The 22,493-nt window shown below is 42.8% G+C and overlaps 1 protein-coding gene across 1 annotated transcript in view; it reads right to left on the bottom strand.

Annotated features, from left to right (window-relative positions):
- The window catches only part of LOC126248595 (rho guanine nucleotide exchange factor 17), a 650,439-nt gene that overhangs the window by 373,092 nt on the left and 254,854 nt on the right, over positions 1–22,493 (bottom strand). The window contains exon 2 of the mRNA XM_049949719.1: positions 2,338–2,415. The gene's annotated coding sequence lies outside the window, so the exon portion shown is untranslated. The remainder of the gene's footprint in view (positions 1–2,337; positions 2,416–22,493) is intronic.

Here is a 22,493-nt window from a genome sequence, read left to right as displayed (position 1 = left end):
TGTCATCCCACAGTAGTGTCACAGTTACAGAGCGATCTGGCTCAGTGTTTAAGACACTTTGGTTGGGAGGCGCGGGGGTTAAAATTCCCATTTCGCTCTCGGGATAAATATTTCCTTTGTTTGCTGTCATGTTGCGATATCCAAGCTAGATTTTCCGTGTCTCCTCAGTTCTCAGGTTCCACATTCACATCGCCGCCGTAAGATACGACGGCGTCCGGCAGTAATCGAACAGTACGAAAATTCTTCTAAAAACTCTTTCCAACAATGTCGATGATTATCTGATTTTATGGCTCTTCTCTTTTTTCCTTTTCTTTTACTGATAATATAAATGTCACATTCAACTTTCTTCGCTTCCAACGGACACGATACGTGTTTGAGTTTTCATATCGGATAGAACACCATAGAATAGGCTTGTCAGTCTAGAAAGACGCAAATTCAAACAAGTTATCAACAGTAAAAGGGACTATGTGTATCGATCGACTGAGCATTTGTGTACGGAACCATCTCGGAATGCGAGTGTAGAGATTTACATACGTATCTGACTTAATTACGACGATCTCAGTGGAATTTGAAGTCAGACGTTCTAAAATATAGCGTGCGAGTTGGCGGATGATTTAAGCCACAGAACCCATGTTCGGGAGGAGCGAGTGACGAATTTGTGTCCGTTCATCCAGATTTAGACTTTGGTAATTTACCGGGTAATCAAAAAGTCAGTATAAACTTGTAAATTTAATAAACCACGGAATAATGTAGATATAGAGGTAAAAATTGACACACATGCTTGGAATGACATGGGGTTTTATTAGAACCACCCCATATTGCTAGACGCGTGAAAGATCTCTTGCGCGCGTCGTTTGGTGATGATCGTGTGCTCAGCCGCCACTTTCGTCATGCTTGGCCTCCCAGGTCCCCAGACCTCAGTCGGTGCGATTATTGGCTTTGGGGTTACCTGAAGTCGCAAGGGTATCGTGAACGACCGACATCTCTATGGATGCTGAAAGACAACATCCGACGACAATGCCTCACCATAGCTCCGGACATACTTTACAGTGCTGTTCACAACATTATTCCTCGACTACAGCTATTGTTGAGGAATGATGGTGGACATATTGAGCATTTCCTGTAAAGAACATCATCTTTGCTTTGTCTTACTTCGTTATACTAATTATTGCTATTTTGATCAGATGAAGCGCCATCTTTCGGACTTTTTTGAACTTTTGTATTTTTTTGGTTCTAATATAACCCCATGTCATTCCAAGTATGTGTGTCAACTTGTACCTCTCTATCTACATTATTCCGTGATTTATTCAGTTTTCAAATTTATCCTGACTTTTTGATCACCCGGTACTTAAACTGCATCGGTCGAATGCTTCTGATAATATCGTGAGAGATTTTATGCTCCATTCTTTCTCAAGAGAGGAAGTATTTCATCTTGAATTATTTCGATATCCACGGAATTTTAGTCTCTAACCTTCCTTCAGTTTCCCCCAAAATCTGAGTCCATTGTCTTAACGCAAGCAACAGCTCTACCGGTTGCAGCGCCGTCCCCTTTGGGATGCCATCCAGTGGTAAGGCTTCGTCTACCGATAGGGTTGGAGGCGATTCGCTATAACGTCTCGTCCTTCTGGTTTAGAATTGCGGTAGTTTCCCTAGATATTTTCGAACAAATGGCGAGATGTTTTCTTATACATTTCTCATTTAGATTCCTCCCTCCATCCTAATCATTTTACGAACAGACGGCCTGACTCTTCAAAAGTTGAAAATAAAAATGACAGAAAACTATAAGGAAATTCGAATATTACAACACCTGATTTCTTCATAACTTGTCTGGCAGAGAGCGACATGCCTCAGTGTACAAGGAAAGAATATTCAGATTCTAAGCGCTCAGCTATGGTGGCGAGAGAGTGTGAACACGACGACATGAAGAAAATAGCTCACTTCCTCATACAGAGCACTGACGTCTGTGAGAATTTCTTCAAAAAATGAATAGCGCCATACTAACAATAATACATATAGATTTCGTATATCATTTAAGTTTATGTATGGCGTAAACATGGCCACGAGACACTAATTATTGATAAAATTATGGCTTCCGACCCACTAGCGCTATGATCAACCCCGAGAACGCAAAATAGTTTTATTTCAACGTGTCTTCAGCTACAATGATAATGAGTTGATAAACCCTAACAAATTATTGTCAGCCACATTTTGTAAAAATGCACATTAAATTTTTATAGTATTTTTGTATACATCTAAACAACGCTACTTTGTATGCGGACGTTACATATTCGAAGGTACGTGCTTGCTAAAGTAACGACATCGAAAAGTGGTACTTACGAAGACTAGAATGTGCAGTGACTCCACGTAAGATCGTTCCGTCTCCAGAATCTCGACAGCGACATGAGTTCTTGTATCCTGAAAAAGACGAAATAAGAGTGAATGAAGTAGCAAACCAATAAAACACTAACGAATGAAGACTGACATATTTATAATGGCATTGTCATCATATGAAACATAGATAACTGCGGAATCTTAAGTGATTATTTTTCTTTATAGTGTAAGCACTCATGATCAAAACTCCCTACTTTTCCACAAGAGCACGAGACGACCGCGCAACCGCATTAGTCCACAACAAAACAAATGCTGTATTAACCTTGAAACAAATCAATAAGTTACTTGCACAACGTTTAGTTTTGAGGAAACATAATGCCAGTAATTCTTCTCAACAATCAAAAACTAAAGGAAGCATCAAGATTTACCAAACCTTAAATAAGTTACTCGTCAATGCAGTAACTACGACTTAGTACAAGAGTGTATGTTTGCGGTTTCGTTAAATGGTCTCCTTAACCATGCAATACCTAATCGATAAGTTCAACAACATCTGAATGTGTTTACTTCCTATTTTCAGGAAAGTTCAGTGTCCTCCAGGATTTGCTGCAGCGGTACTCATCTTCCGTATTATTCGACAGAAACATTGACAATAAATAGATATTAAGACACAGAAAGGAAACATAAAAGACTAGACTTCCTGTCATGTAATGATTGTGCTTTTATGCCAGTAAGAGAGCTGATAAGATAAACAGATTCCTATCTACAGCACCCTAATCCGAGTTACAAAAAGACACTACAGAAAGATATGGAACTTGGAAAAGGTCACTGGAACATAATCAGGGGCACAGACGCTATATCTCCTCATCTGCTCTCCCACTGCAGAATTTTGATGGATTACAACACGTTCTAACAACAAGATTACAACTGGTTAACTCTGGGTCTAGCATCAACGTGCTATAGCTTGATACCCGCCTCCATCGTAAATAAATTGTTTTCGCCACTCTGTCAGTGTCTAAGCCTTTGTAATTACTTCTGACATTATGTTGGCTCCGGCTGTAATCCTGGTGGTGGGCATTTACATTAACAAAAATTGGCCACAAATGGGAGAGCAGGTGTCGAGCTAGAGATGGTGTCAATAGTGGAGTATCGCCACTTCCAGTGCAGACAAAGGACTCCTCCTCCCAATCAAGGTCAAAAATGCTGTACTTCGATATTCAAGATAGAGGAAGTAGGTCAAATTCTGGAGCGTTGCTGCTCGACCATAAACAATTTGGAGCTACACATATTATTATTATTCAAAAACAATTTTAGTGTGAGCACTGCAGCAGAGTGTGAGTACTGGAGCAGGCAGTGCCGGCCAGAGTGACACGCTTTCAGAAGCCCTGTCACTGACCAGGGTGTCAGTGTCCACCCACAAAGCAGATGGGTTGGGAATCTTTGATCGACTGGGGTTATGCTGGGCCGCTCATGAGAGCCCAGCCAACTGGGCATTGCAGACATAGCGGACCGCGCACCTGTAGACCTTTTTTTATTGGGACAATTTTTTTAATGATCTATGACTGCGTCATCAGCAAAACCCACATGCCCGAGTTGTAAAGAAGAACTACACCCATAACACAACTCGATTTTTCTCATGCAGCCACATGAGCTGTAAAGAACCACATATTTCTTTTTTTTATTCTGCATCCATTTTGGCTTTTGCTCAGTGTCCAAAGCCTATTCCCATGAACAAGGGAAACTCCCCATTGCACCCCTCTCAGATTTAGTGGTAACTTTGTCCAGTGGATAGCCCATCAAAAACTGAAAATGAATCTAGCATGAAAACAGGAATAAGGTGTACTGAACTATGAAAAAAGAAGCAAACGAGAAATAGTGAATGGTCCAAGTTCAAGATGTGCAACATCGAGTAACCTGCAAGAACAATGGTGTCGTGGTTGTGTGGCCAAGGTGCTGGACTGCAAACAGGGAGGTCGGTGTTCAAATCTCCTTTGCTCCATAATTATTTTTCAGAAAATTATGAACTTTCCGTCCGGTCGTTGACGTGTTTGTTCTCCTTCTGTAGCCTTGGTAATTGTCATACTATACATTGGTTATAGAATGAGTCATGTGATAAGAATATATCACTGTCACAAGTAAATGTGATGAATAGTGAGAGCAGGCAATATGCTGCATAGACCTCTCACAGAAATGAAAACAACACATAAACAGGAATGCACTATACTACAGCAAAGGAATTGAGGAGTCAAAACTTCCAAAATGGAATGCAAGAGTCATAACACGTGGTACTCATGTAGAGCAAACACGAGGTATGTATGTCTGGAGGCCTCTTCCTTACACCTCACTGTTGCAAACAGACGCTACAACACGATGTAGACACAATTTTGAATATAGCGAAGAGACATGTAAATGACCGGACAGAAAGTTCATATTTTGTGAAAAAAATAGGGAACGAGGGAGATTTGAACATGGACCACCCGCTTAGCAGCTCAACAAGGTAACCACAGAATCACAACGCCATGGATAGTGAAATTCGTGCGATGTTGCACATATTGAGCTTGGACCATTCACTGTTTCTATTTTGCTTCTTTTTTCACAGTTCATTACACCATCCTCCTATTTTCACGTTTGATTCATGTTCAGTTTTTGACAGGCTGTCCACTGTGCCATCCTATCGCTAAATCTGAGGGGTGTGGGATTGGCAGTTTCCCTTTTAAGTGTGTAGCCCTGGTATCTGTTAAAACTATTTATTCTAATTTTAGTTGTATTTCTATAACACAATCCCAATAAGATGATGTTTGAGCCAAAACTCTTGTCTTTTCAAATTGTATTTTATGTCCATTTTCTAGGCAATTTTCAGCCATGGCTGGCTTCTCAAGTTCCCTTTTTTTAATACGCAGTGAGTGCGCTGCATAAATCTCAGCAATACTGTGAATAGTTTGACATATGTAAATTCCACCTCATTCATAGGGGACACCATACACACCAAGAACTCTAAGACCTATGTTATTCTTAATGAGGTGTACCATATCCATCATCTTGGAGGCAGGGCCAGAACACTGGCCTCAGTTCATGTATCTTCAGTGTGTAACCTATCTTGCTATTAGTTGCTCCACAGTATGGAAAGAATGTAGTTGGCTGGGCCTTTTCTGCCGATTTGCGAGGCGTCTTTTGTTGGTGGCACCTGAAACACTTTTGCAATTTCTCTCTTGCTGTAATCATTTTCTCTGAACACGTGCTTCAAATGCTAAAATTCAGACACTGTATGGCCATCGTCGGAAATAAACTTTGCCCTGTGTACTGACGTGTTCAAGACTACTTTCTTGTGTACAGGATGATGAAAACTGCTGGCGTTCAAGCACTGGTCAGTGTGTTTAGATTTCCTGCACACTGAATGACCTATACTGCAACAAATATTATGAGATGATAGATGGTATATCCATGGCATCCCCATTGTCTCTAGCTGTCGTGAAATTTTTCATGGAGCACTTTGAGGAGCAAGTTCCTACTCTGTGAGGCTGCATCTGTTTTGCTTCCTACGGTATGTTAACGCCATCTTCTTGACATGGCCTCGTGGTGAAAATGCACTACAGCAGCTCGTCGACGGCATGGTGTCCATCCCAACATTCAATTTACTGTCAAGTCGGAAAGGTATGGCAAGCTTCCGTTCTTGGATGTTTTAATTGAGTGGAAGGCTGGGTGTCGTCTTGGGCATTCAGTGTATAGAAAATCTATGCACACTGTCTAGTACTTGAACACCAACTGTTTTCGACGCCCCATACACAAGAAAGCGGTCTTGAACATGTTAGTACAAAGGGCGATGATTATTTCTGATGACAACCATATACAGTTTGAATTTCAGCATTTGAAACACATGTTAAGTGAAAATGGTTACACCAATGGAGAAAATGCTGACTTTCTGGTGCCACTGATGAAATATTCCTCATGAATTGACAGAAGAGGCCAAGTCGGCTGCATTCCTTGGGTACTGTGGAGCAACTACCAGCAAGGCAGGACGCATGCTAAAGAGCAGGGACTGAGACAGTGTTCTAGGCCATCTCCAAGATGACGGATATGTTACACCCCTTAAAGACAACATAGGTCTCTGAGTTCCTGGCGTGTATGGAGTCCCCTGCGAATTTAATAGCATTTACATTAGGTCAAACTGTTGGCACTGTTGATGAGCGTTGTGTAGGGAATGGTTCAAATGGCTCTGAGCACTATGGGACTTAACTTCTGAGGTCTTCAGTCCCCTAGAACTTAGCACTACTTAAACCTAACTAACCTAAGGACATCACACACATCCATGCCTGAGGCAGGATTCGAACCTGCGGCCGTAGCGGTCGCGCAGTTCCAGGCCTTAGCGCCTAGAACCGCTCGGCCACCGCGGCCGGCTTGTAGGGAACTAATGACATGTTAAACAAAGGGAACTTGAGAAGTCAGCTATGGCTGCACATTCCCTGGAAACTGCACATAAAATACAATTTGAAAACATTAGAGTTTGGGCTCAAACATCATCATATTGGGATTCTGTTATAAAAGGAGCGGCCTATATTAGAATAAACAGCAACGATTGTTACAGAGACCAGGGGTACACACTTAGTAGGGCATGGGTGCAGGCTTTGGACATTGAGTGAAAACAAAGATGTGAAGCCTGATGCTTGTAGGGTCACACGAACGACAGTTTCAAATGTGTGCCAGCCCCTCGCGCTATCTGATGTTACTCGGTCTCACAGCAGGCTTAAGCTGCTTGGAGCTGCCCATCTTGCCTTATGAACATGTGTCGCTCTAGGCTTCTCTTGAATGTTCCAGATGCTATCATTGCATCTATATAAGCAAAACACGGTGCCAGCCCTGACAGGTAGTGTTTTAACTCCTGATGACGATGGCAGAGACAGCATTCAAAAGCTTGAATGTTTTAATTGTTTTCTGCACAGGAAGCGCAGTAACCCCCTATTTCTCTCCACCAGACGGCGTGTCAGTGTCCTTGGGCAACAACAACACATTTCCGCTGTCTCTATAGACTGTGCACATAAGGTGTTGTTAATTGTGATCTGTCTACCATCACCTTTTTTCTCACAAAAAGAGCAACACAACAAAAATTGCAATGGAAGGAAGTGTAATATGTAAAACATGTGACGAGGAAGAAACAATAATGGTGTGGTGATACGTAACATCACCGGCAAGCTCATATTTTATGTTTTCCTGTAGCAATTGGCCTGTGGTAATTCAAATGTACTGTTGTTCTGAGCTACATCTTAGGGCATTTTTAGTTGTACTGCGTCGTCAAAACAACAGTTTCACCCTAGTTAAAGAGCAGAATGGCACGTGGCAGTTCCAGTCAGATGTTCATACATCTATGGCGCAGGGTTCTCCTGGTGTAAACAGCAGCAGACAAGGCCAAGCTGTGTCTCGTGTTGCCAATCAGCGAGAGTGGCACTGTTCGAAGGTCGCTTGCTACGCGATTAGCCACTGCTTTCAATCTCCCATATCCCAACACCGATAGAAAACAAAGCTCTTGCACCGGAAAAGATTGTGTCGACATACTAGCAGTTTATCACTATGTACTTCAGACAGTGGTAACGGCATATTTAGATCACCTTTGCCCATTTTACACCTATAACTTAGAATCAAACGCACAGCATTTTCAGTTTTCATCAGATCATATTAATATGTGTTCTTAGTAATATATTCGTGAATCGAGAGTGTAAAGAATGAATGCACAGTATGTACAGTAATTAATCTGCAGTGTCTCCATGAACCGTCCTGGTTAATCTTAGTTGTTATGGTGACAAGTTGAAAACGTGAGTATTTCAGCTTAACCCTGACATGGTGTGATGTGTATGTCTTTCTTTCTCGTGAAGTTCTGTGCTGTCTTCTCTCGAGGTTACTGTGCTTTCAGCTTTGTGGATGTCTATGCCCTTGAGAGGTGGCACGAGCCCCCTCACATATTTCTATCTTACGATTTTCCTCTCTAATTGCATGCAGTGAAAAGTTGCTATTCCTTCACACGCGGACTTCCCACGCAGCGTCTCTCGTCACCCAGGTGGTCCGGTGACAGGCGGGCTCTGCTGATCTTGAAAGGGTAAGCCGACGGGTGTGAGGGAGTCGAGTGAATGCTTTCCAGACGCCGACATTGTCAAAAGACACGCCTGCAGGGGCCTGAAGTAGCGGCTGGGCTAGAGGTTCCGTTACTTCGCAGAAACTTAGCGAAAACACTTTCTGGCGGGCTACCAGCGAGGTGTGTAAATGACTTGTGTACCCAGGCAGTTTTGGCTGGCAAATTCCCGCGCTTTCTGCAAAATCGTAACTGTGATTGGCTTGCTAAGGGCATAGCTCCGTGACGTAGCAAAATCGGCGCAGAAATTGGCGCTAAGAATCTTCATTGGTGGAATGGTAGTGCTACGGCAATAGAGTGGAATTTTCCGCCGGTTTTCGAGTTGCTGATTGGAACGTTTAACCACGGCCACTGTCGTGGGGGCGGGAATGTTCTGTGTTCGGTTTGTACGGGTGCTCTTGTGGAGAGTCGGCTCTCGCCTTTCGGTCGGAGTAGGTTACAAGACTGAGCTCTCGCTGCTCTGGACAGCCTGCCTTCCGTTGGGTGTCTAATATACTTTTATTTGATTGTAACTGTTTAACGAAGTTGCTGAAGTTTCGACTTCAACGTAACATTCCGAGTACAGTTGGCAATTGAGCGTTCTGCGTACAAGCGGCCTATGTTGTCTGTCTTGAGCAGTTTTGGCTAAAGTTTACTGTATCGGAGTTACAGTGAGACTTCGCTTGTTAAAATCAATCACTGTACCGTCAGTGATTGTGTGGCAAGCCTTCTTTGTCTCCCTCAGAGGCGCATTTGTATTGCTAGGAAGTCTTTAGTCTGGAACAACCAGACCAGGATAATTAGTTTCGGGCTATACTCGCGACATTATCATCACCACGACGGGACGTCGAAGCAACCAGCCATCGCCTCCGGTACGCTAGATCGTGTTCTTGGAGATAAGAAGATAGTTTGGTAATGTATGTCCGCAGCACCGGCAGATAGGGATTTTCCTAGGTGATAATCAGAGCTAAGCAGAGCACGCCTGTTCGTATTTTTCTAACTTTGTTCTGTCTTGGGTGTTCATTGTCTGAATTCTCAATACTATAGCAGCAATTAATGTTGGGTTGGCTGTGTGTCTCTCTTAAGACTTGAGTTGCAAGGAATTGGTTCCACATACCACTTCGTCATAAATGTCACAATCTAGTTTAGGGACAACTTCACCTTCACAGCATTTATTTGAGTATCCAATTCGAGCCAATGTAATGTATTGTAAATGATTCATGTGTTTTTGTTTATTATTTTGAGTTATAATAAATCATATTGTTATTTTGGACAGAACTTTCATTCCGTTAATCGGTAGAGCAACCCTTTCATTTCTCACTACGTTAATGAAACTTTCCTTTATTTAACTTATTTATCAAATTAAATTATTGCAGGTGCCAAACTCTTTTCTACTCCACTTGCAGGGTCGATTACAGTCAGTTCGCGTTTCTTTTTTAATCCATGTGCAACAGCAAAAGTCGGAGTTGGAATAGGAGGGGCTTAGGGCATACTTTATATATGAAGATTCTAGAAGAATTTAGTGTTAAATACACTGCTAGCCCCGGCACCTCGCGTCCTCTGAAAAACTGATTCTCAATCGACAAATTAAAAAAAAAATTATTTGTGTATGTTCCACATTTCGATTTCAACCAAACTTGGCACGCATATCACTATCTGGAAAGAAATAACGTGGGAAAAAGAACCAGCGATCCCCAATTGGAGCAGGGGTGATACAGAGGAGGGAGTGGGCAAGGAGGAGATGGAGAGACAGAGAGAGGGCGTGATGAAATGGACACAGAAAGAGCGAGAGGGAACATAAACAGAAAGGGAAGAGGACGAAAAGGACAAAGGACAAAGAGAGGGGAGAGAAGAAGATGAACAGAGAAAGTGAAAGAGGAGGAAATGGACAGAAAAAAGGGAGGATGAGTAAACGGACAGAGAAAGGAAAGAGGAGATGGGCAGATAAAGAGGCAGCAGGAAATAGACAGAGAGAGGGGGAGGAGGAAATGGACGGAGAGAGGGGAAAGGAGGAGATAGGCAGGGAAAGGAAAGAGGAGGAAATGGACAGAGATGGAGGAGGAGATAGAAAGAGAGAGAAGGAAGAGGGTATGAACTTAGAGGGTGGGCGCAGAAGGACAGATAGAGAGGGGAGGAGTAGATGGACAGAGAGAGGGGTGGGAGGAGGTGGACAGAGAGAGAGAGAGAGAGAGAGAGGGAGGGAGGAGGAGATTGAAACAGAGGGGGGAGGAGGAGATGAACTAATAGAAGACCGTAATAAATACATACTCGGGCAATGCCAAGTACACAGCTATTATTTTATAAACGGAATTTGTAAGATAAACCGCATCTTCTTTCGAGCTCCTACCAAACCAGCAATTGAAAACGAACCTTTGACCATCAGCTGTCTTCTCCTTGTATTTGAAGTCCAAGCTGATGCCACATTCCGAAAAGTCAGGTTACGATACTGTCTCAAATATTTCCCAAAACATAAAAAAACGCAGTTTGAGAATGATATAATTAAGTACAGGAATTTTAACGTATTAGCATCGCCTTGAAAAGACAGTTTTAAGTTTAACTGAAGACAAAACGTATATATTATCAGTGGAAGTATACTTAAAAGTTTTGTGTTTAAACTGTTATGTGAAGAATGACATTTGACAATGGAGTGTGTAGTTGATTCAAAATAAAGTGGATAGAGCGTTGAAAAGGAATAAGTAATAGAAAAAATAAAGTAGCTTTGATAAAATTGTCATCTTAACAAAAAATTAAGAAATTATTCTAAATATCTGCGTCATCTCTGATATTCTACTTATTTGGAAATCAAGAGGTGAAATATTCTCAGATTTTTTTCGGTAGTCGAGTCTCTTAATCGACATCGATACTATCAGAAGAATTAAATCTGAGAGCGATTAGAAGCAGCTTATTTTGATTTTGGTCATAAACACGTTAAGTCGGCTTTTGCCTCTGCGCAGATGAAAACCAAAGCGGGTGACGTTTCCGTATACTGGTTCGACGCCGGTGTGCATAGAAGAAAAGCCGTATATAAAAGGCTGCCATAACCACGACTTGGAGTCGATGAATTTCATCTACTCGTGAGATTTCCGAGTCACACAATGACAGTATTAGGACTTTGACGGTGGCACGCGGTGTTAAAACTTTCTGTTCTATTGCATGTGATGAATACCAAGAAAATAAAGTTATGCAAATGTAGCTATAAACTGGGAACCAAAGTTTTCCAGAATGCTTCAACTAAATTTCTTATGATAAAGCACTCGCTGAGGCTAGGTACTTTTCCATGATACCAGTATGAGAGAGATAGAGAGACAGAGACAGAGAGGAGGGCGGGGGAGGGAAGGAAGGAGAGGGACTGGGAGGGAGAGAGGTGGGGAGATAAGTAATTTTCTGGCTGGTGGTAAACGCTGCAAAAGAAATCAGTGTGACCTGTCCACGACAAAAGTTGTAGCATTTGTAGGGTGAGATGATGATGACGTTTGGTTTGTGGGGCACTCAACTGCACGGTCATCAGCGCCCGTACAAAGTCCCAATTTTTACACAATCCATTTTCTTTTCACAATAAAATCTAGTCACCCTCACAAATGATGAAGATGATGATGATGAAATGAGGACAACACAAACACCAAGTCCCCGGGCAGATAAAATCCCTAACGTGGCTGGTAATCAATCCCGAGGCTCCGTGATTCAGAAGTAGCAACACTAGCCCATAGACCACGAGCTGGGGGCTCATTTGTAGGGTGTAATGCTACGAGAATGACACATGCCTGGAAGAGCGCCGGAGAGAATCAGACGAGTTGCAAACCTGGCAGTGAACCACGAAATGTGACTTCATTAAAGGATGAGACACCTCATCCAAGTAGCAGTGGAGGAACATGGAACCTAATCTCCAGAGGCGGCTTAGCAGCAGCGCACTGCTACATGTGATAATGTATTCTCTCACAGTTTGCCGGCTTCTCTATACTGTGGACTAAATGAACGTATTCCTTCGCGCAGGATACTTCCGACACCAAACTAATAATGCCTTCAGCTAAATTTAGTTCTTTTATGGAACACCGACTGGCTACGGATCACTTTTTTCAGTGAACTTCGTTTCAATCTGAACCGCAGTGCTGCTCAAGTATACGTGGCAGGCTATAAAAGCGAAAATAATCGTCCCGAGAGAATTTATCCTGCAGCACTGCAAACACTTGCCTGGAGTGATGGGGTGGAATACTATTATGAACATGAGCGATTCGTTTAAACAATAGAGACTAACGACACTGACTTTTACAGCACGTAAATTGTGGAACCTCTCATAGCACCAAGCCTTTAAGATATCCCTGAAACTTTATTCAAAAAGTACAATATTCATCCACATGAAGAGTTAGTCTCTGCACTACAGGTACCACTTCTGTCCAAGGCCTGCCAACAAATGTAACTTACAGTCACTGTAAATGTCTGAGATTCAGTCAGCAGATGAACAGGATAGAAGAAAGATTAAGATTTAATGTCCCATCGACGACGAGGTCAGTGGAGGCGGAGCACAAGCTCGAATCAGATAAACCTGCTTCACTGTAATTTACACCAACTAGGAATGGGAACGGACCGGATGATATGAACTTTGATATAATAGATCCAGATACCGAAAGATGGAATTTGCTGAACTCGGCTGCCAATAGGATATCGAGAGCACTGCTGTATGAGTTTTACCATGGGGAACATGGGATACTGATGACGAAGAACGGGCCGATATACCTCATAACCAAATGGGTCAAGATTAACGACGTTTAGAGCGTGTGCGTACAAGAAGAAGGGCAGCGGCAGAATGACAATGGAACAGTGAGGACGAATTCTCATTGGACATTCAAAGTTCGGAAGGGAAGGACATGATGATGAGTCTAAATGGGATACTGATGAGTAGGTTAATTAATGATGTAAAGTGTTTATTTAGAGTGCATGATTGCTTAAACTGCACCAAAAGAAAATTATTCACAGGAACCAAAATGGTAATGTGAAGGCCCGAGTGCTACCGAGCCATGAAGGATCGTGTGGCAGTAGATGTAGAGAATTGCATGGTCAACAGACTTAAGCAACTCGAAGACTGCTGGTTCCCATTGTAACAGAGGGTCCTGTGGGCGTGGGGTTTTCTTTCACTTTTACTTCAGTCTTCTTGCTTTTTCATTTATACATTTTTCTCTTGATAAGGCTGTACAACTTCACTGTAGACGTTTAATATTGTACATTCAATATCATACTGAAAGAAATACTGAACGTAACAACCCGCCTTAGACCCGCAGGATGGAGAAGGCCAATGGAAGAGAGATAAATAAATAAAAATAAATAATAAACGTCGAGAAGGAAGTCGGCCGTGTCCTTTTCAAAGAAAGCATCCTGGAACTTATGAATTTTAAAATTTTCCCGGCAAACTGACTGTTCAAACAAATTTCGGGCTTGCAGCCGGTCGTCGTTCAATACATCCCCCGATATTCCAACTGCACACCTGCTAGTCATCTTGAGGTGAGGCATCGAAGTCTTCGATGACTTATCTGAGGATGACTGGCAGGCGACTAGATGAAATATCGTGGGACGTTTCGAACGGCGGCCTTCTGCAAGCTAGGAATTGGTTTGAACATCTTGGAACTTGCTTTAAATGATTCAGGAAACATGTTTCGGCTGAAGACTATCTCGTGATGCTTGTATAGTAATTGGCACGAATATATTTTATCTATGATAGAAGACATCTGTATTTTCATACAGCAGTACATAGCGGCATAGCGTAATACTGATTGTGAGCATCTTATGTTTCGTTGTAGGGTACATTTACTCGTTCCTATGTTACTATGTGGAATATTATAAAATATCATTCAATTCTGACGATTTTTTAAACATTTTCTCCAAACATCATTATGATAAATAAAAAATTCGCTTGGCTGTAGATTATATATAGAAAACCCAACCACACCTGGATATCGTTTCAGCATAATCTTTTTCACTGAACACATGCTTTGTTCACAAATGTATGAAAATGAAGTTTGTGTGTTAAAACTATATCCGTTTTTTAAAGTATACTACTATTCTACCTCTATCTCAACAACTTTCAGTTACAACTTTTCTGCAGGAAAGATTGCTGCCTAGAGGCCCTAAACTCCGCCCGAACAGGTCATGAAGGCCGAAAGGTACCGACGGCCGCCGTGTCATCCTCAGCACACAGGCGTCACTGGATGCGGATATGGAGGGGCATGTGGTCAGCACACCACTCTCCCGGCCGTATATCAGTTTCCCAGACCGGAGCCTCTACTTCTCAATCAAGTAGCTCCTCAGTTTGCCTCGCAAGGGCTGAGTGCGCCTCGCGTACCAACAGCGCTCGGCAGACCGGATGGTCACCCATCCAAGTGCTAGCCCAGCCCGACAGCGCCTGACTTCGGTGATCTGACGTGAACCGGCGTTACCACTGCGGCAAAGCCGTTGGCCCCTTGTAATAAAATACACGTAAATTAGTAGGACCTACTGAATGCGTGGTCTAATATCGTGAACGGATGGAACAATTGGAGGGAAATATAGCAAATTTTCTTGTTAAACCTGTGGTGAATAAAATACAAGGTGAGATTGTTGAACGTGAAGGCTGAGTGCTGTCGTAAACGTCTATATTTCAACCAAAGTAAGCACCTAATTTTAAAGATTCAGGGCTACATCACGCTGTCTTTACCGTCTATCTGAAACAAAAATGATAAGAAGTGATATTAATTTTAATATAAACACTGAAAGGGGTAAGGCTTTTTTATGCCTGGCTGATGGGAGCAAGTAATAACAGCAGACGTGACCCTTTCCGCAATTTTTAAAATCGAGGCCTTTGATTGACCCAGTAGAATTCTCCGAAAAACTTTCTAGAACTTTCTGGAACTTTTCTCTGTTCGTAAAGACCCTGGGGACAACGGCCACCCCAGCTTTCCCAACGCCTCTGGTTAACTTAGTGGCCCACAATTTTTAGCGGGCGTCAGGGATTGGTCACTTGCCCTCCCTCCATAATGAACTGACTCTGGACACAGCAACCGGCGGACGTCTGTGAATTTAGAGACACACTTGGAAAGAGCAGCCAGTGACTACAGACGTTCTGATGGAGCCTGGAGTTAGATAATAAGTCGAGTAAAGATTTGCAAGTTAGGCAGCATTTAAACCTGTTGGTATCAGCACTATCAGAGTAGTTAGTGATTGTATTCATCTTGTTGCCCTGGTTTGTACTTCTTCGCGTGGTCATGTGGACTGACGAGTTTCTAGCAAACAGAACACAGAACGTCATTCCCAACCGAGAGAAGTCTTCAGACGTAAAAGTGGCTTTAGTCGTCCGCGAAAGGAGTGTTAGAAGATAATTACTCCCCACAACACATATAAATGACCTAATAGGTAACGTCTGTGGTTTCGTGAGGCTTTTTGCGGATGATGCTGTTGTATACAGAGAATTCACAACACTATAAAACTGTAGAGAAATGTAGGAAGAACCATAGAGGATTGACGCACGGTGCAGGAAGTGGCAAGTGACCCCCAACATAAACAAATGTAACGTACTCCGTATACATAGACAGAAACACCCATTACTGTGTACGTATGATTACACAATAACGAAACAGTCACTCGAAGCAGGTACTTCCATAAAACACATGGGTGTATGAGTAAGTATCGATCTGAAGTGGAATGGCAACATTAAATGAATCATGGGTAAGGCAGGTGCCAGACAGATTAATTGGAAGAATCCTTAGGAAACGTAGTCTATCGACAAAGGCGGTAGCTTACAAAAACATCCGTCCGGCCAATATTTTAACATTGCTCATCAGTCTGGGATCCGTACGATATAGGATTAATAGAGGAAATAGAAAATACCCAAAGAAGAGCATCACGTTTCGTCACCGGTTCATTTAGTAAGGGCCAATGCGTCACGTAGACGCCCAACCAGCTCCAGTGGCAGACACTGCAAGAGAGGCGTTCTGCATCACCGTGTGTTTTACTGTTAAAGTTCCAATATGTCGCTTCCTCCTACGGGTAGCTCGCGAAAAGACCAGAGAGATTGGAACCCACGCGAAGCTTACCAAAACTCGTTCTTCCCAGCGAACCATTCACTACTGGAGCAGAAAAATCTGTACGAAGTACCCTCCATGGTTAATCATAAGGTGGCTTCTAGAGTATACGTGTAGGTGTGGATGTATATGTAATGTTCGAATACAGTATTAGTGGTCTGTTGTTTGTCACAGCCTCCTCTATTCAATGCATAAAGCGTGAAGCTGGAAAGCGACATGAAACGGAACGAGCACGATAGGTCGGTTGTACGGCAGGTGAATGGACGCCTTTGGTGTATTGGCAGATTATTAGGAAAGCGTTGCTCACCTAAAAGGTGCGTCTGGAAAGTTCGGTGAATGGTCTCAGAAAATAAATGAAATAAGAGTAACAAACAAAATACCTTTACCGACCTTCAAATAGATCAATATTAGCTACAACACAGATCTGACATAAGCTGTAAAGTTGTTGGAAATTATCAACAAACACTTCGTGTGGAACTCGAAGCACCGTGGTCACGCGTTGTCGGATATGTGCGTCATTACAGAAAATGAGACTTGGTGCTGCCAATACGATCCGGAGGCCACGCGACAGTCTGTGGCAGGTGTTCATCGTCTCCCCCGCCACACAAAGAAAGTCGGCTGACAAAATCCAAGGTTAAGACGATGTTGAACTTTTTTTCGAAAGCAAGGGCTTGATGTATCATGAATTTCTGCCCGTCTGTCGATTGGTCTCTGGATCGTATTGGTAGCAAGAGGCCTCATCTCCTGTAATGACGCGGATATGCAACAACGCATGACCACTATGCTTCGAGCGATTCAACAAATAGCCTTTGCTGACAGTTTCCAGCAGGTTCACAACCGATGTCAAAACTGAGTTGTAGCTAAAGGTGATTACTTTGAAGGCAAGTCATGTATTTTGTTTGCGAACTCTTGTTTCTTTTATTTTCTAGTGTAGTCATCGTACTTAGAAGACTAGTCTCGTACAAAGGAGACAGGGTACAAAACGCTTGAGCGACTCATTTTTGAGTTCTGCTCGATTGTTTGGGATCACTACCTAGCGTGTTGAGGGAGGGCATCGAAGCGGTTCTGTAGGTTGTTGCTAGATTTGTTACCAGTAGATTCGATCAACATACGAGTATTACGGAAATGCACAATGAATTTAAATGGGAATATCTAAAGGTGATACCATATTCCTTTCGTGAAATACTTTAGAAAAAGCTTAGAGAACCGCAATTTGCGATAGACTGTAGAACGATCCTACTGTAACCAACATACATCTCGTGCAAGGTCGGTGAAGACAAGCTCAGAGAAATTAGGACTCGTGCAGAAACATGTAGACAACCGTTTTGCTCTATTTAAGAGTCGAAAAGAAAAGGGAAACACTAGCAGTGGTTTGCGGAGTCGGCGAGTAAATGTACGTGGGCATGTTGAAAAGTATTGCCCCCGAATTGTATATGTGAGAATTTGAGAGGTGGCACGCCACTCTCTCACTTTAACTACACTGTCGGTCAGACAATTATTCATATTTTAGGTCATGACCTCCATGTTACCCAGTACTATATTTGGTAGTGATGTTTATGACTTTTTTTACATGAGGAAACTGTGGGCAAAATGTGCATATAACTGCATGTGTAGCCTGTAGAGAACTTGTACCTGAGGGGCCATAGTGGAGGCGATGGAGAACAGGGAGAAAGATGGATTGCAGGCCATAAATGTTGTGTCCAGTGACCTGGCTGTGCAAGTGATTTGGGGAAACAGCACTCTGTGAATTGCACCCGCAGAGGGACTTCGGGCAATGGCACTCCACTCCTCCCTCTTACAAGGGAACCTCCCCATCGCACCCCCCTCAGATTTAGTTATAAACTGACGCAGTGGATAGGCCTTGAAAAACTGAACACAGATCAATCGAGAAAACAGGAAGAAGTTGTGTGAAACTATGAAAAAATAAGCAAAATATACAAACTCTGTAGTCCATGTGCAAGATATGTAATATCAAGGTTAATGCGAGTTGAGGAGCGCCGTGGTCCCGTGGTTAGAGCGAGCAGTTTCGGAACGAGAGGTCCTTGGTTCGAGTCCTCCCTCGAGTGAAAATCTTACTTTTTTTATTTTCGCCAAGTTCCGATCTGTCCGTTCATTCATTGACGTCTCTGTTCACTGTAATAAGTTTAGTGTCAGTGTTTTGCGACCGCACCGCAAAACCGTGCGATTAGTAGACGAAAGAAAGTGCCTCTGCCAATAGGAACCGAAAACATTTGATCGCGAGGTCATAGGTCAACCGATTCCTCCACAGGAAAACACGTCTGATATATTCTATACGACACTGGTGACGGCATGTGCGTCACATGACAGGAATATGTTGTCGACCCACCTAACTTGCACACTTGGCGAATGCGTAAAAAGATTCTTCTACCTTGCCGGAATTAGGTTTTCTTGTGGATGTGATAATCACTCCCAAAAAAGTGATGAAAACATAAGAGTTTGTCACATAAACTGCAACAAATGAATGCAACAGTTTCACAGTCGCACAGTTTTCCCTGTGTTCTGTCAAAACATATGTTTTTTTTACGTTTTCAAATGTTTCCGTGTGTAGACCGTCAAATTCTGCATATGTCCAAGCAAATCTAAACATGTCCTGGAATTTTGGAGAGCGAAGTTGATTATGTGTGAGTGCCTGAACTTTAATAATTGTCTGAAAATAAAAAATTAAACTTTTCACTCGAGAGAAAATTTGAACCAAAGACCTCTCGCTCCGCAGTTGCTCACGCTAACCACGGGACCATGGCGCTCGCAAGCTGACATTCTCCTAGATTTGCCAACCTTGCGCATGGCCTACTCAGTTTGTATATTTTGCTTATTTTTTTCATAGTTCCACACAACTTCTTCCTGTTTTCTCGATTGATCTGTGTTCAGTTTTTCAAGGCCTATCCCTGTGCCAACTTATAACTAAATCTGAGGGGGGTGCGATGGGGAGGTTCCCTTGTTAGGGTCGAAGGTGGAGAGCGCTGGTTAGCAAAACATTTTACCTGTTCCAGGTGAAAGACCATTGCGTACGCAGCCAGTTGGCGGAAAGTGCGTGGAGGAAGACATTTAAGAGAGACTGCTGTGGTTTTGTGCAAACAGTGGGATGGTCATAAAACTACAAGCATTCTCATGTTAGAAGCTGAGACGATACGAACACAGTGGCTGGTGCACCTCTTTAGTGAAAGCAAGACTGTAACTCACCTGATACCAGGGAGTCGTCATGTTCTTTTAGTGAGCGGCAAAAACATATATTTTACGAGAACGACTGTCTGGGAAACTTAACAGTCTTCTTTCAGAAATTGGAAACGGTGATCCTGGTAAGATTAGAACTCTCCATAAATGAGGGACTATTGTCCCATGTAGGTAGACGTTTTTTGCCGAAACATGGTCATGCTTGCCGTGAGAACGACGCCTCCCTAGTCGAAAATCTTCTTTTTTCAGACAAAAGAGTTTTCTCGTCACTAGCTGGCTCCTCTCGGGATATGCAAAGCAGAGGCTTACTCCATATAACGAGGGTGAACTTATTCGTCCTGAATCGGCTGTATGACGTTTGCCAATTCCAGCACGCGCAGTCGTGTCTGTGAGTTAAATTGGGTGGCCAGACCAGTGAATTGGTCAATCTAACACTGAAATCCGCCGGGATTTCAGGGCTCTGATAGGAAAGTTTCCCGCGTTCTAATAATCAGAAAGCCAGACCGCGTAGTTTGCTAGTTTTCGCGGAAGTATCAGAATATTTACAGCTGCCGCAGCGCGCCGCTCATCTCATGCCGTTCTCTGCTGCCGCCTGAAGTGAATGGGTAAAGTATTGCTGCACCGGCGTGGGGTTGTTAAATTATATTCACAGCTTCATTTTCTCCGTGAACCGTAGTTTGTGGTGTACTTGGTCGTAGCTGATTCCATTTGAACAGAATTTCGTCTCACAGTGGATTCATGTTAGCAAAGTCTGATTGCATTGTAAATGCAATTAATTCAGTGGAGACTTTGTATAGTTTCCACCCCAATGACTGCATTACCAATCAAGCACCACCCTTTTTCTGATTATGTTTGTCATTTTTTTGTAAGATATATCAGCTCGATTGCAGTTATACAAGGATGAATAAAACTTGTCCTTATTTTTGTAAACTTAAATACATCACTGTTCTTATTCATAATCCTTCAACTATTGGCTCTGAGCACTATGGGACTCAACTGCTGAGGTCATTAGTCCCCTAGAACTTAGAACTAGTTAAACCTAACTAACCTAAGGACATCACACACATCCATGCCCAAGGCAGGATTCGAACCTGCGACCGTAGCGGTCTCGCGGTTCCAGACTGCAGCGCCAGAACCGCGCGGCCACTTCGGCCGGCCTTCAACTATTCAATGCTTTTATTTTATTGTGGTGAGACATGGAGACACCAGCAATTAAAAATTCAATCGTATTAAATTAGTTAATTTGATTATTAATTTGAGTTCTGAAAGTGACCCCAGTGAACAACAAAAGTGCCATGAGTAAATTCACTAATTTCATGTATAAAAATTACTAATGTACCTCATGATTTGAAGACTGTTGAGAGGATAATACTTTCCTTTATGTAAAGAGAATAACATTCACGATCACTTGGAAATATATTTACGATTAAAGCAAGCGACCGCTTGCAAACTCTTAAAGGTTTTAAAATGAAACAAACGTTATTAACATTCTACGTCCTTATTCTTCATGTATGCACGTTTGCAGCGCTCTGTCGCTAGAGGGCTACGTGTAACATGGCGGTGTGTAAGCTAACTATGTCGGTGCGCGAGAAACAGGGTACTGTAATGACGTTTCGATTTCAAAGATTTCGCCCACACATGGAGCACCGCTCCTTCAGCACGACAATGCCAGACCACAGAGCCCGCTGCAACATCTGTAACAATCCGAAGCCTTGGATCCGCTGTCATCAATCATTCTCCTTACACACCCAACTTGCCCTCATTCGATTTTCCTTTGATTCCAAAACTTAAAGAAGACTATCGAAAGCTTCGCTTTGATAGTAGTGAAGAGGTGAGATTGTGGCTCCATTAACAGAGTCAAACATTCTAAACTGACGGTATAAACAATATGGTCTCTTGTTGGGAAAAGCCGGCCGGTGTGGCAGAGAGGTTCTAGGCGTTTCAGTCTGGAACCGCGCGACCGCTACGGTCGCAGGTTCGAATCCTGCCTCGGGTATGGATGTGTGTGATGTCCTTAGGTTAGTTAGGTTTAAGTAGTTCTAAGTTCTAGGGGACTGATGACCATAGATGTTAAGTCCCATAGTGCTCAGAGCCATCTGAACCTTTTCTTTTTTCTACATACAACATTCAGAGCCATCATTTTTCAGCATGCCCTCGTAGATGTGGAGAGCTGAATAATGTTGCTAGATCCTTCCCCAAATAACGGTTTTAGTTATTTTTTAATATGGTTTTCGCGAGATATGTCGAATTTACCCAACTGCTTGTCAGTTCAGATTTTTCACCATTTTTCTAATACTCTCCAGTGAGCAGATAAAATATACGCTAATGAGCCTAAACACGATGATCACCCGCTTAATAGCTAGTTTGTCCGAGAGACATCACCGATTCTGTGTATCAGGGAACCGAAAGTTTGTTGGTTGGTTTGTGGAGGTATGTGGCATTAGATGTCTACGCACAGGTCACGTAATTCGCGTAAATAACGGCCCGCTGATTTGCGTACGCGGTCATGGTGCCCGATAACGACTGAAAAGTGTTCCATAGCGTTTACGTCATGCGAATTTGGTCGCGATACATTAACGTGAGTTTACTATAACATCCTTAAACCACTGTAGCAGAGCACGGTTCTGGCTCCGAGACACGGACAATTATACTCTGAAAGATGACGTGGACGTCCAACCATTTAGCGTCTAGCGATAGTTTCACTGTTCTTCTACTTCTTTCCGTACATGCTCACGACAGTAGCACGTGAACATTCGACTAGATTCGCCGTTTTCGAGATACTCGAGCACAGACTCTGCGTAATAATAATCTGCCCTTTGTCAAAGTCGCTT

Source organism: Schistocerca nitens, chromosome 3 (genome assembly GCF_023898315.1).
Source record: "Schistocerca nitens isolate TAMUIC-IGC-003100 chromosome 3, iqSchNite1.1, whole genome shotgun sequence".
Lineage (NCBI taxonomy): Eukaryota > Metazoa > Arthropoda > Insecta > Orthoptera > Acrididae > Schistocerca > Schistocerca nitens.
The sequence above is the reverse complement of the archived record's forward strand: the minus strand, read 5'-3'. Positions and strand labels throughout refer to the sequence as shown.